This window comes from Salvelinus namaycush, chromosome 7 (genome assembly GCF_016432855.1).
Source record: "Salvelinus namaycush isolate Seneca chromosome 7, SaNama_1.0, whole genome shotgun sequence".
In the NCBI taxonomy this organism is placed as follows: Eukaryota; Metazoa; Chordata; class Actinopteri; order Salmoniformes; family Salmonidae; genus Salvelinus; species Salvelinus namaycush.
This window is the reverse complement of record NC_052313.1, coordinates 15348208-15364115: the sequence shown is the minus strand read 5'-3', so window position 1 is coordinate 15364115 and position 15908 is coordinate 15348208.

The following is a 15908-nucleotide window of genomic DNA, read 5'->3' as shown; positions in this document are numbered from 1 at the left end:
ATTTTGAGGGTGCATTTATGGCCAAATCCCCGGATTTGCATAATTTCAGTGTATTGTATAATTGTATCCCAAAAATTGTCCCCATAGTTTCAACGGGCATGGTGAAATGTGTTTTAACAAGGTATAATGTCTCTGAAATTACAGTATCAGGCAACAAAAATGTAACCAAAATGAGAGTAATGATTATCAATACAGTAGGAGAATGTTAACCAGAAGATCAAACCTGTAGAAAACCTTGGAAACTTCAGGTATGTAAAAGGTAGGTGTTTTACATGGGTGCATTAGTAGGGGGCGATACTTCTTTTACCTCAGATACACAAAATAGTGTGCTATATTACTCCCAGGGCTATGTATAGGGTTGCACAATTCCTGGAATGTTCAATAAATTCCCCGGTTTTCCCGAAATCCTGGTTGGATTATTCCCGGAGTCAGGAGTGACTAAGCATTAAATCCACAATCCTCCGAACAAGATTTCGGGTAAACCAAGTAATTTATTGAAAGTTACAGGATTTTTTATTTTATTTTTTTAAATTTTATCCCCTTTTCTCCCCAATTTTCGTGGTATCCAATCGCTAGTAATTACTATCTTGTCTCATCGCTACAACTCCCGTACGGGCTCGGGAGAGACGAAGGTCGAAAGCCATGCGTCCTCCGAAGCACAACCCAACCAAGCCGCACTGCTTCTTTAACACAGCGCGCCTCCAACCCGGAAGCCAGCCGCACCAATGTGTCGGAGGAAACACCGTGCACCTGGCCCCCTTGGTTAGCGCGCACTGCGCCCGGCCCGCCACAGGAGTCGCTGGAGCACGATGAGACAAGGATATCCCTACCGGCCAAACCCACCCTAACCCGGACAACGCTAGCCCAATTGTGCGTCGCCCCACGGACCTCCCGGTCGCGGCCGGCTGCGACAGAGCCTGGGTGCGAACCCAGAGACTCTGGTGGCGCAGTTAGCACTGCGATGCAGTGCCCTAGACCACTGCGCCACCCGGGAGGCCCGTTACAGGAATTTTAAAACCATTTAAATAGTCCTTTCCGTCATAATCATGCAGTTCCTATGTACCAAGAATGTAACACATCCATAGATTGTCCAGAATAGGCCTATAGTATTCTTACTTCTTCTAATTCAAATGCAAATTGCTACACATTCTTAATGTGATACGGATTACATTGGTTAAATGTACTCTACTTATGATTATGGTATGGGCATGTAGCTTATCATAGGGAAGAAATATACATACTTTTGGCCCAGATATATTGATACCTGTACCTTACTCTGGTGGTTTGTGTGTAGGCTACACCACTTGAAATGGCTATACATCACACACTTAAAGCTGCAACTGTTTGTATTTTTTAAATATTCAAAAGCTCTAATAAGTTGCTAGTGGTCATCCAATGTGATGCAACAGGCTGCTGAGTGGTGCAGCGGTCTAAGGCACTGCATCTCAGTGCTAGAGGCGTCACTATAGAACCTGGTTCGATTGTATCACAACCGGCCGTGATTGGGAGTCCCATAGGGCGGCGCACAATTGGCCCAGCGTTGTTAGGGTTTGGCCGGGGTAGGTCGTCATTGTAAATAAGAATTTGTTCTTAACTAACTTGCCAGGATAGTTATTAACTGACTTGCCTAGTTAAATAAAGGTTAAATAAAATAAATAAAACAGCTACCTTTATTTTATTTCACCTTTATTTAACCAGGTAGGCTAGTTGAGAACAAGTTCTCATTTGCAACTACGACCTGGCCAAGATAAAGCAAAGCAGTTTGACACATACAACAACACAGAGTTACACATGAAATAAACAAACAAACAGTCAATCATACAGTTGAAGAAAATCTATATACAGCATGTGCAAATGAGGTAGGATAAGAGAGGTAAGGCAATAAATAGGCCGTGGTGGCGAAGTAATTACAATATAGCAATTAAACACTGGAATGGTAGAATGTGCAGAAGATGAATAGTAGAGATACTGGGGTGCAAAGGAGCAAGATAAATAAATAAATACAGTATGGGGATGAGGTAGATTGGATGGGCTATTTACAGATGAGCTATGTACAGGTGCAGTGATCTGTGAGCTGCTCTGACAGCTGGTGCTTAAAGCTAGTGAGGGAGGTAAGTGTCTCCAGCTTCAGAGATTTTTGCAGTTTGTTCCAGTCACTGGCAACAGAGAACTGGAAGGAGAGACGGCCAAAGGAAGAATTGGCTTTGGGGGTGACCAGTGAGATATACCTGCTGGAGCGCGTGCTACAGGTGGGTGCTGCTATGGTGACCAGTGAGCTGAGATAAGGCGGGGCTTTACCTAGCAGAGACTTGTGGATGACCTGGAGCCAGTGGGTTTGGCGACGAGTATAAAGCGAGGGCCAGCCAACGAGAGCATACAGGTCGCAGTGGTGGGTAGTATATGGGGCTTTGATGACAAAACGGATGGCACTGTGATAGACTGCATCCAATTTGCTGAGTAGAGTGTTGGAGGCTAATTTCCAAAATGACATCACCGAAGTCGAGGATCGGTAAGATAGTCCGTTTTACTAGCGTAAGTTTGGCGGCGTGAGTGAAGGAGGCTTTGTTGCGAAATAGGAAGCCAATTCTAGATTTAATTTTGGATTGGAGATATTAATGTGAGTCTGGAAGGAGAGTTTACAGTCTAACCAGACATCTAGGTATTTGTAGTTGTCCACATATTCTAAGTCAGAACCGTCCAGAGTAGTGATGCTGGACGGGCGGGCAGGTGCGGGCAGCGATCTGTTGAAGAGCATGCATTTAGTTTTACTAGCATTTAAGAGCAGTTGGAGGCCACGGAAGGAGAGTTGTATGGCATTGAAGCTCATTTCGAGGTTAGTTAACACAGTGTTCAAAGAAGGGGCATTATTAACGTCAGCTATCTTTCTATCTTTCTGGCTGACAATGTAAATATAACATTTATAACTTTTTTAGCACTGTTTCTGACGACATTGTTGCTCAAATTGAATCGGGTTATCTTCAATCTTGTACGTAACTGTTATCGCATCGACAGTCTCACATTTCCAGACTCTGTTGGGTTGTCACTAGTTACCACAGCCACAAAGTAAAAATGGTCTACACTGACTTTCAGTTAGATAACAGAGCCACAAAGTCTCAGAACAGATGTTGATGCTACATCATCCCAGCGGTGACTACCAATGAAAGATGGGGTTTCTGGGATATCGTGTTTAAAACTAGAAAAAATACTAAATTCTTGCCAGAGGGGTCTTCAAAAACAGCTGTACAAACGTAGTTACACAGTGCAGGTTTAATCAAACCATTAAGATTTTTCTTCTCTGTATGTTTTTGTTTAATCATATGCTAAACGCTGGCCAGTCTACAGACCATGAACCATAGAAACGGCTGGTGGCAGACCGTGTGTAGCATGATCACAGCAGTGCTGTCACGTTCCTGACCTGTTTTCTGTTAGTTTTTGTATGTGTTAGTTGGTCAGGACGTGAGTTTGGGTGGGCAGTCTATGTTTTGTGTTTCTATGTTGGTTTATGGGTACCTGATATGGTTCTTAATTAGAGGCAGGTGGTTTTCATCTCCTCTGATTGAGAATCATATTAAGGTAGGTGTTTTCACTTTGTTTGTCGTGGGTGGTTGTCTCCTGTGTCAGTGTCTGTGTATGTTACACCACACGGGACTGTTTCGGTTTTGTTTGTTCGTTCGTTTTATGTAGTCATTTTTCCTGTTCGTGCGTTCTTCGTGTTTCATGTAAGTTCGTCGTCCAGGTCTGTCTACGTCGTTTATTGTTTTGTAATTATTCAAGTGTTCGTCGTGTTTTCTGTTTTGTTTATTAAATATCATGTCTTATCACAACGCTGCGTCTTGGTTCAATCCATGCTCCTCCTCTTCGGATGAAGAGGAAGAGGAACGCCGTTACAGAACCACCCACCGAACCAGAACCAAGCAGCGTGAATTCGAGCAGTGGCCTGCTACACAGGATTATTGGAGTTGGGAGGAAATATTGGACGGAAAAGGTCCATGGGCACAGCCGGGAGAATATCGCCGTCCCAAAGCTGAGCTGGAGGCAGCGAAAGCAGAGAGGCGGCGATATGAGGAGGCAGCAAGGAGACGTGGCTGGAAGCCGGAGAATCAAGCTCAAGACCGGAGTTATGAAGGTACGCGGCTAGCACGGAAGCCCGTGAAGAAACCCCAAAAATTTCTTGGGGGGGGGGCTAAGAGGTAGTGGGCCAAGGGCAGGTAGGAGACCTGCGCCCACTTCTCAGGCTAACCGTGGAGAGCGGGAGTACGGGCAGACACCGTGTTACGCAGTAGAGCGCACGGTGTCTCCTGTACGTGTGCATAGCCCGGTGCGGGTTATTCCACCTCCCCGCACTGGTAGGGCTAGATTGAGCATTGAGCCAAGTGCCATGAAGCCGGCTCTACATATCTGGCCACCAGTGCGTCTCCTCGGGCCGGCTTACATGGCACCAGCCTTACGCATGGTGTCCCCGGTTCGCCTACATAGCCCGGTGCGGGTTATTCCACCTCCCCGCACTGGTCGGGCGACGGGGAGTATTCAACCAGGTAAGGTTGGGCAGGCTCAATGCTCAAGGGAGCCAGTACGCCTGCACGGTCCGGTATTTCCGGCGCCACCTTCCCGCCCCAGCCTAGTACCACCAGTGCCTACACCACGCACCAGGCTTCCAGTGCGTTTCCAGAGCCCTGTTCCTCCTCCACGCACTCTCCCTATGGTGCGTGTCTCCAGCCCAGTGCCTCCAGTTCCGGCACCACGCACTAAGCCACCTGTGCGTCTCCAGAGCCCTGTACGCACTGTTCCTTCTCCCCGCACTCGCCCTGAGGTGCGTGCCCTTAGCCCGGTACCACCAGTGCCGGTACCACGCACCAGGCCTATAGTGCGCTTCGAGAGGTCAGTGTGCCCTGTCCCTGCTCCCCGCACTAGCCTGAAGGTGCGTGTCCTTAGCCCGGTGCCTCCAGTTCCGGCACCACGCACCAGGCCTACAGTGCGCCTCATCCGGCCAGAGCCATCCGTCTCCCCAGCGCCATCTGAGCCATCCGTCTCCCCAGCGCCATCTGAGCCATCCGTCTCCCCAGCGCCATCTGAGCCATCCGTCTCCCCAGCGCCATCTGAGCCATCCGTCTCCCCAGCGCCATCTGAGCTATCCGTCTCCCCAGCGCCATCTGAGCCATCCGTCTCCCCAGCGCCATCTGAGCCATCCGTCTCCCCAGCGCTATCTGAGCCATCCGTCTGCCCAGTGCCGTCTGAGCCATCCGTCTGTCCCGAGCCATTAGAGCCGCCCGTCTGTCCCGAGCCGTCAGAGCCGTTAGTCAGTCAGGAGCCGCTAGAGCCATTCGTCAGTCAGGATCTGCCAGAGCCGCCAACCAGACAGGATCTGCCAGAGCCGCCAACCAGACAGGATCTGCCAGAGCCGCCAACCAGACAGGATCTGCCAGAGCCGCCAACCAGACAGGATCTGCCAGAGCCGCCAACCAGACAGGATCTGCCAGAGCCGCCAACCAGACAGGATCTGCCAGAGCCGCCAGCCAGCCATGAGCGTCCAGAGCTGTCAGCCAGCCATGAGCGTCCAGAGCCGTCAGCCAGCCATGAGCGTCCAGAGCCGTCAGCCAGCCATGAGCGTCCAGAGCCGTCAGCCAGCCATGAGCGTCCAGAGCCGTCAGCCAGCCATGAGCGTCTAGAGCCGTCAGCCAGCCATGAGCGTCTAGAGCCGTCAGCCAGCCATGAGCGTCCAGAGCCGTCAGCCAGCCATGAGCAGCCCCTCAGCCCGGAGCTGTCATTAATCCAGAACTGCCCCTCAGTCCAGAGCTGTCTCTCTGTCCGGAGCTGCCCTTCAGTCCGGAGTTGCCCCTCTATCCTGAGCTACCTCTCTATCCTGACCTACCTCTCTGTCTTGAGCTATCTCTCTGTCCTGTGCTACCTTATCCTGGTGCTGCCCCTTATCTTGATGTTACCATTTAAATTAAGTGGGTGTAATAGGAGGGTGGTCATTCTAAGGGGGAGACGTAAGCTGGGATTGACTATGGTGGGGTGGGGACCTCGCCCAGAGCCTGAGCCACCACCGTGGTCAGATGCCCACCCAGACCCTCCCCTAGACTTTGTGCTGGTGCGCCCGGAGTTCGCACCTTAAGGGGGGGGTTATGTCACGTTCCTGACCTGTTTTCTGTTAGTTTTTGTATGTGTTAGTTGGTCAGGACGTGAGTTTGGGTGGGCAGTCTATGTTTTGTGTTTCTATGTTGGTTTATGGGTACCTGATATGGTTCTCAATTAGAGGCAGGTGGTTTTCATCTCCTCTGATTGAGAATCATATTAAGGTAGGTGTTTTCACTTTGTTTGTCGTGGGTGGTTGTCTCCTGTGTCAGTGTCTGTGTATGTTATGCCACACGGGACTGTTTCGGTTTTGTTTGTTTGTTCGTTTTATGTAGTCATTTTTCCTGTTCGTGCGTTCTTCGTGTTTCATGTAAGTTCGTCGTCCAGGTCTGTCTACGTCGTTTATTGTTTTGTAATTATTCAAGTGTTCGTCGTGTTTTCTGTTTTGTTTATTAAATATCATGTCTTATCACAACGCTGCGTCTTGGTTCAATCCATGCTCCTCCTCTTCGGATGAAGAGGAAGAGGAAATCCGTTACAAGTGCCATGACAAAATGCAACACACTTATCAGGGAAATCAACTGAAATCTGCAACATAATCTCTGTGATTGAGTGCTGGTGCTCTATTAGGAACATGCACCCTTCTGTGCCGGCACTGTAAGAGTACTTGTGTGCAGCCATTTATTCATGCTTTGACCCCATTTGTTTAGCAGTCACTAGTGGGAGGCTTGACTCTGCTCCCTTTTAGCACACACAATGATGGTTATTTTGCAGCTTGAAACGTACTAAGAGGCGGCATTATAGCTCTTTTAACGTTTAAGAATGCAAATAAATGATGTTTATGCAATGATGCCTTCAAATGTCGTGCCTGAACCTTGTGCCTATTTGTTCCCAAAATGGCAGCCCACGCATTTACACTCATTATTTATGATCAGATTGTGTTCCGCAACATGTCTAATTGAACTATGCAAATCTATTGGTGCGTATCTGGATTGCATTATTAGGATGCTATGTGCCTCACAGTGCTGCAGTATTACAATGCATCCAGTGCCGTACATGAACTCCTATCTGCCTCCTATCTTTTATGCAAATATAACTATTTGGTGCAGAGAGGGCATCAAGTTCAGTTTTTGATAATTTTATGTGTTAGTAGTTCAATGTCACAGGTCAATATCAAACCTCATTTGGCACAATCTCTGACTGTTCGGATAACTTGGGTACTTTTCTTACAATCTATGGCTATTTAAGTGATCATAATAATAATAGCCTGCTGAAAATACATGTTTCACCTCAAGTAGCCTAGGGAAAGTGTCATTGCACTGTATCCATGCATAAACGTAAGAAGAATAAACATGAAATTGACCATATTCAAGGAGAAAAATATGAATGAACAAATTACAAATACCATTAACGTTATGTGATGTTCAGAGCGGATTCATACAGGTTCATATCTTCCCACGATAATGAGTTATATCGATTTTGTACACCATATGGTTTTCTAATCTGGAGAAAGGAAATAGCTGTTAATTGAAAGACCAGGCCCAGTGTGAAACTGGACTGACTTATATCCTGGGATAATTTCCCTATCTCCTATGTGCAAATTATGTTTCCTGACTGCTGGGAAACTTTAATTTTTATACTGTGATATGGCATTTTCTTTAAAGGGCATGGAGAGGACAGGCCGAGAAGAAGCCTAGGCTATCATAGCCCTTTCATTAGAATGGGATCAATTCAAAACACCATTGTATTATAACGCAGTGGGCCTAGCATATAAACCATTTGCTTGTGTTGGTCTGTGAGGTAGGCTGCCACAGTGAATATACTGTTGCAGTAAGGAGGCACACACAAATAGTATTGTTTTTCTGCCCAAGGTGAGGTCTTTTATTTTGCAAAGTGCAAATAAACTAGCACCAAATACTTACAATATTTACAAAATAATAAACAGAACGAAGAGCAACATACTGTAAGTCAGAGCACTAGTCTGACCCAGGCCTCAATTAGGCCTGATAGCACTTAGCATGAGCACAATAATAGAGATACAGGCTGTCTCCCCCCTCACAGTCAGATATATCATTCAGTTGTCAGGATAAAGTAGGCCTATGTGTATTTTGCAGTTTCGTAGACAGACATTTGACTTGTTTGGTTTAATTGAAGCTATATCAAACAGAGCTAATTGTGACTTTCTATCAAAAAACATGTTAATTGTACTCAGCAAATGTATAGAAGTAAAAGCCACTATTTGACTTACGAAACACGTCATTCAATGATAATTAGCTAGGCCAGTCAGTCCCTATGGAGGGTTGATTAAAAATACTCCACATGCACATGGGGCTTTATTGCTAATGAATGACCATTGGTGCAAATGACCTCGTCGCACAGAACTGTCCTCAGTTTTGTGCATTGGTGGACTGTTTTGACATTAACCTTAGCTATTTGCCTGTCGGGATTGAAGGCAGCGGAGCATGTTAGCTAATACCTTAAGTTCCTATAATGTGCTAGGACAGACCACCTAGCCTAGCCTGCTCCAACCCCTCCGTAATTGCATTTAATTAGTTCTCTTGTTGGCCAAAGATCTGTAGTCAGCTTCCTCGATGGAGAGGAGACATACAATAAATCAACATACAATAAATCAACGAAGGGTAAAAAAAAGTATCCTAAAGTTCACTGGAAGGGCATGGAGCAATACCAATTCACACCCAGGCACGCGTGCTCTCTGACTCACATTTACACCCATAACCTCTCTTATGTCGTATATACAATACCTAATCAATGTCTTTTGTCTGACATGCATTGCTCTTTGATTCCTGTTCTTCTTTTGTTTCTCTCTCTCTCTCTCTCTGTGTATCATTAACCACATTATACTTTGTGGATTTCATTCACATTCTATTAACATCTTTTACTGTATTTAAAGATGCAGTCCGGGATCTTAAGCACCACAAATTCTTAACATATTGACAATACTATGTCAAGAGTGCTCTTGTGAAATCCGGATGGTTCGGTGCTGATGTGTTAAAGTGCCATTACTGTATGTTTGCCGTGTAACTGTAGCCTAGTGGTTAAAGGCGTTGGTCCAGTATGCAGAAGGTTGCTGGTTCGTTTCCCCCGAGATGACTAGGTGAAAAACCTGTCGATGTGATCTTGAGCAAGGCACTAAACCCTAGCTGCTCTGGACAAGTGTCTTCTAAATCACGTAAATGTAATATAATTTTTGGGGCATTTTGGTGCCGTAGTTTACAGCCTACACAGAATGAAACTGAAAAATGTCCTAAAAACGAAGTCAACAGGGTAACAGGGTAGAGGTGCCTATATTACAGTAAAATGTGTATACTTTTGTATTTGCCTGTTTGAAGTAATTTATTGTGTGGTCTGACCTGTTTCCGCCAAAATTGTGGTGCATTTCCTGGAAATGCTGCTGTCTCCACGTCCAACATCTGCTTTTCCTGTTTGAACCAAAATTCAGCCACAGTTGACAATCTTCTGGATTGGTAAGAACAAATACTTCATTGTGTTACACATCTGATTCATGAATATTTACCTAATAGGGACTAGTTAGCATTTTTCCTATCCAAATCCCTTCCTCCAGTATTCGGAAGGCTTGAAGCCTCATCACACAGCTAGGGTGAGAAATGACTCATCAGATTTTGGCAGTATTGAAGCGTGATGGACAAGGGACTGCTGGGGGCATTTTTAATCGGTATGTTAAGCCACTCAGTGAAGGCCTTATTTCAACATAATTCCATCGGTTTCCACTGTGGCAGGCAGGTATAGCCCCAAATCCCCACAGAGCACATTCCTCTTTAGTTCATCCCATTTTTCTAAATAGACACAGATCCCTATACCCCAGACATTACTCGATAGCCTTGTATCTGTCTCTTTCTTTCTTTCTTTCCTTCCTTCCTTCCTTTTTTATTTTTATTTTTTATTTCACCTTTATTTAACCAGGTAGGCCAGTTGAAAACAAGTTGTCATTTACAACTGCGACCTGGCCAGGATAAAGCAAAGTGCGACAAAAACAACAATAATTACAATTTAGCATTAACACTGGACTGATAGATGTGCAGATGCACCTCTACCCCTCCTTCCTTCCTTCCTTCACTTCCTTCCTTCCTGTAATTTGAGATAGTTTACTGACATTCATTTTTAGATCTTTAAATCTAGTTCTAAAAGTGTGCAAGCCTTCATTGAAAACAGAGAGAGACATTCCCTTATGAAATTAACCTAGTGGTGGATCGGTGTGTTTAGTAGGACATGCATTTTCTTTCCTCCCCTTGAAAAAAAGTTAGGAATGATTTCAGTTATCCAGAGCCGATGCGCTAATTGAATTAGCAGTATGGGAAGCACCACCTAAACCAATGCCTTTTCCCCCCTAAATCACTCTTTGAGTTTTGTCCTAGCCACATTGCATGTTATTTGGCAGGAAAGCCGCTTGGGAACACATTCAATCGATTGTGTGATTTTATTTTTGGCACAACATGTTATGTCGTGGAGCACATCTGGGCCAGACAAATGATGCATTGAACATTAACGTGTCTCTATCCCCTCTGGGAGATGTGAAACGCCAGAATATTACATCACTATGGTGCCTGTAAACTGATCTAGGCTGAGCTATGTTCAAATACTGTAGTTAAATTAGTTAATAGACCAATAAGAAATTTAGTTCCAAACCTCTCTTCCAATAACAGCTAGTTTTCAGTTTTCCCCTCCCAGACAGTCATAGCTAAATTCTTACTTGGAAAATTGCTATTTGCTAAGAAGCTATTTTTGACCATTTTAATTGAAAACAATCACAGTAAGGTACTTAATTGTTACCCAGAAAGGATTTGATATTGAGATAGGAACGGCTGCACTGGACCTTTAAGTATTTCCATTTATTTCACTACTTCCTTGTTCCGTCTCCTCAACATCCTATTGGAGAATTGAAGGTGCCACATAAGGTGCACTTTAGGTCTTAAAACCATAGTCAATAGGCTGCATGAGGTCATAATGGAAAGGGTTTTGAGCTGTGATACATTTGTTTCCAAAAAGCTTCTCGGAAATACACAGCGCTTCTCGGGGTGGCGTTCATCTCTTACTAATTACATTTTCTGTGCAGCTGCTCCAGTCACTGACGTAATCTGCCCTTTAAAGTGACGTAAACTTTTGCAAGAAAAACAAGTATCTGAATCTCTGCCGCAAAAAAAAAAACATGGGCCAAATGGGAAAATCACATTTTTCAGATGTGTATGTGTCGGTATTTCTGGGTTTACTTTCCCCCATGTAGATGGTTATTCTTGCTGTCACTTTTGTCAGTATGAGGCGAGAGGAAACCAATCATGTGTTATCCCGCTAGGCAAAAACTGGTTGAATCAACGATGTTTCCACGTAATTTCAACCCCAAAAATCTATGTGATGACATTGAATCAATGTGGAAAACTGATTGGATTTGCAAAAGTCATCAATGTAAGGGCATTTCATATTTTTTCCACACAACTTTTAACATAAATCCAATGACATGGTGACATTTGTTGTTGATTTCACATTATTTGACAATTCCACCCTCAATCAATGATACAGTGATTTTTCCCTTTCAAGTTCTGTCACCTTGTTATGCTCCAAGGTGGGAAAGGGGATACCTAGTCAGTTCCACAACTGAATGCATTCAACCAAAATGTGAGTGCCACATTTAACCCAATCTCTCTGAATCAGAAAGGTGAGGCTACCTTAATCTACATCCACATCATCGGTGCCCCTGTAGCAGTTGTTGTTGGGGGTTAACGGCCGTGCTCAAGGGCAGAACAGCTGAATTTTCCACATTGCCGGCTCAGGGATTCGAACCAGAGACCTTTCGGTTACTTGCCCCACATTCTTAACTGCTAGGCTACCTGCCGCACCGTACAACAACGTATAACATGACAATATAACAATATGTATAACAATGGCGAGTATCACTTTTGCTGGTGTTGTCATATTTCTCAGCTCACAATGAATATTAGTGAAGCTGAGGAATATGCTGTATAGGGTCCTCTGCTGATTAGCAAAGGGAAGGAATTTGGAAACATAAAAGGTATTCTAGCTTAAACTGTTGCTATGTTTTCTGTCTTTTACTCTCCTCTGAAAAAAATAAACACGTAGTAAATGTGGCCATATAATTGCTTGTTCCCAAGATAATTTCAAATTCACTCTTCACTGAAGAGCAAGAGTTTACACAATTAACTTCCAGTCCACACAAATGGACCAACACCTGCACAAAGAGACACACATCTGAGGGTAAATACCCCTCTGTTCCAACGAGCGGCTTACTGAGGCGAACATATGGGTCATTGGATTTTAGCTAATGAGCAGACAAGTTCAACCAATCTAAGGCTGTAAAATTTCACCAATCTCCGGCCATAAAATACACAGCATGATGGGCTGTCCAATTAAAACTGAAGTGTTGCAACAGTAATGCCTCAATCATTGACTTGTAAAACCTAATCGTTATGGCCTTTGACCTGTATAGGTTTTGTTAGACTTAGTCTAGGAGGTTATTTGACCTGTCTCAGTGATATTACTTGAATGGGTATCTGTGTGTCTTGTTGAGGATGTCAAGTGAAAAGTTATAGAATATGATCGATTTAGAATCAAGTGTTTTCTGGGTAAATATTAGGACACTACATCCAATCACCACTGAAAATGATTCAAATGTTGTAAAGAAAAAGTTTGTCAACGAGAGACGAATAGATCTGTAACATTAAAATACAACTGAAATTGTACACACCAAGTCCATTCAAGTGTGACACTTTTCACAAACCATCGGGAAAATGTATTTATAGAAGCTCTAGAGCAGAAATTTTCAAGAAATCACTCATTATCTTCAATCTTCTCAAAGCCCATTGTAAACAGTTATGTTAAACCACTAGACTTCTATCCTTAAAAAACAAATTTGATCTCAGAAGTTTTGTATATACACTGAACAAAACTATAAACGCAACAAGTATATGAATAGCTGCCATAGCTCAATTATTTATCAAATATGATTGCGTAGTACAGATCTTGATTGCATCAAACCGGGAGAAGCTAGTGAAGCTAGCGAGCTAGGCCAATTGAGGCTGCATTGCTTGCGCTTTCTCATCCTACACTTACAAATAACTCCATTCATATAGTCGTGGTCGTTGTAGCCTATCCTTCTCCTTAACTTTTAATTCCATTAATTAGATATCTGCTAACTTTTGCTACATACTAAGGCTCTATGACTAGCCTACTGCGGCTTTGATAACTTATGATTGGCCAACAACAACAAGCGTCACTCTCCGCTCTCGTGAAATGCAAGAGTAGCAGCATAAATTGTTAAATTTCTCTCTATTGTAGCAGTCGCGTTCGGATCTGTAGGGGCTCTTTCGGACATGTAAGTTAAAATTACATATAGTGGGCCCATGTTTCATGAGCTGAGATAAAAGATCCCAGAAATTGTCCATACGCACAAAAAGCTTACTTCTCTCAAATGTTGTGGACAAATTTGTTTACAACACTGTTAGTGAGCATTTCTCCTTTGCCAAGATAATCCATCCACCTGACAGGTGTGGCATATCAAGAAGCTGATTAAACAGCATAAATCATTACACAGGTGCACCTTGTGCTGGGGACAATAAAAGGCCACTCTAAAATGTGCACACAACACAAAGCCACAGATGTCTCAAGTTTTGAGGGAGTGTGCAATTGGCATGCTGACTGTAGGAATGTCCACCATGTTCATTTCTCTACCATAAGACGCTTCCAACGTCATTTTAGAGAATTGGCAGTATGTGCCTCACAACCGCAGACCACATGTAACCATGCCAGCCCAGGACCTCTACATCCAGCTTCTTCACCAGTGGGATCGTCTGAGACCAGTCACCCGGACAGCTGACAGAATTTCTGCACAAAAAGTCAGAAACCGTCTCAGGCAAGCTCATCTGCGTGGTCGTCGTCCTCACCAGGGTCTTGCTCTGAAACCTAGAAGTAGTGTTTCCCCTTGCTCTGCAAGGGCCGCGGCTTTTGTGGAGCGATGGGTAACGACGCTTCGTGGGTGACTGTTGTTGATGTGTGCAGAGGGTCCCTGGTTCGCGCCCGGTTCGTGGCGAGGGCACGCCGTAAAGTTATACTGTTACATTGATGCTGTTGACCCGGATCACTGGTTGCTGCGGAAAAGGAGGAGGTTGAAAGGGGGGTGAGTGTAACGGATGTGAAATGGCTAGCTAGCTAGCGGGTACGCGCTAATAGCGTTTCAATCAGTTACGTCACTTGCTCTGAAACCTAGAAGTAGTGTTTCCCCTTGCTCTGCAAGGGCCGTGGCTTTTGTGGAGCGATGGGTAACGACGCTTCGTGGGTGACTGTTGTTGATGTGTGCAGAGGGTCCCTGGTTCGCGCCCGGGTCGGGGCGAGGGGACGGTCTAAAGTTATACTGTTACAAATGCACAAACTTCAATGGCCACTGGCAAGCTGGAGAAGTGTGCTCTTCATGGATTAATTCCTGTTTCAACTATACCGGGAAGATGGCAGTCAGCGTGTATGGCGTTGTGTGGGCGAGCGGTTTGCTGATGTCAACGTTGTGAACAGAGTGCCACATGGTGGCGGTGGGGTTATGGTATGGGCAGGCATAAGCTACGGACAACGAAAACAATTGCATTTTATCAATGGAAATTTGAATGCACAGAGATACCGTGACGAGATCTTGAGGCTCATTATCGTGCCATTCATCCGCCGTCATCTTATGTTTCAGCATGGAAAAATGTCCCAGTTCTTCTGTGGCCTGCATACTCACCAGATATGTCACCCATTGAGCATGTTTGGGATACTCTGGATCGACGTGTACGATAGCTAGTTCCAGTTCTCGCCAATATCATTGGCACAGCCATCGCACAGCCATTGAAGAGGAGTGGGACAACATTACACAGGCCACAATCAACAGCCGGATCAACTCTATGCGAAGGAGATGTCGTGCTGCATGAGGCAAATGGTGCTCACACCAGATACTGACTATTTTTCTGATCCACACCTGTACTTTTTTTTTTAAGGTATCTGTGACCAACAGATGCATATCGGTATTCCCAGTCATGTGAAATCTATAGATTTAGGGCCTCATTTATTTATTTCAAGTACTGATTTCCTTATATGAACTGTAACTTGTGTTTATATTTTTGTTCATTGTATTAAACACTGGAAAATCACATTTCTGACTAAACCGGGCCTTTTAAGATAGTCAGAAACAAAAAATGCATATGGTTAATCTAAATGTTTTTTGTAAATAATATGCTTCCTAAGAGAGTACATTGAAACACCATGGTTGAAGAAATTCATCGACATCCTGAAAAAAACTTGTATCTCAGGTGTTGAGTCATTATGCCAATAGATCTGCCAATAGATCTGAAAATATATATATTTTTCAATTCCTGAAAGTTTTGGAGATACTAGGTTTATCTAGGACACAGACAAAATGCTGCTTGCCTCTCCACCGTGTGTAGGCCTACACTGTTACGTATTAGGCTTAACACATCCAGTTACCCTTTCACGCACAGTCTGCTCTTGGTGAGTGGGAGGTGGAGGTTACAGACAGAGGTTGTTTTCATCCTTTGGAATAGATTCAGTCTTCCTAGAAGAATACTAACATTCTATTGATTTTCAGTTACTTTTCTCCTGAGGAATGAAACTGTAATGACAGAGACATTTTCTATTGTCAAGGGTACTACTCACAGGCCCATTCTGCAGGCGAGCACTCCCATAAGGCTCCCATAAGGCTCCCATAAGGCCCATAAGGCTCCCATAAGGCCCATAAGGCTCCCATAAGGCTTGCTCTAACTGTGGCGCCACCTGCACACTTTACACTTTTGTCAGTAAAG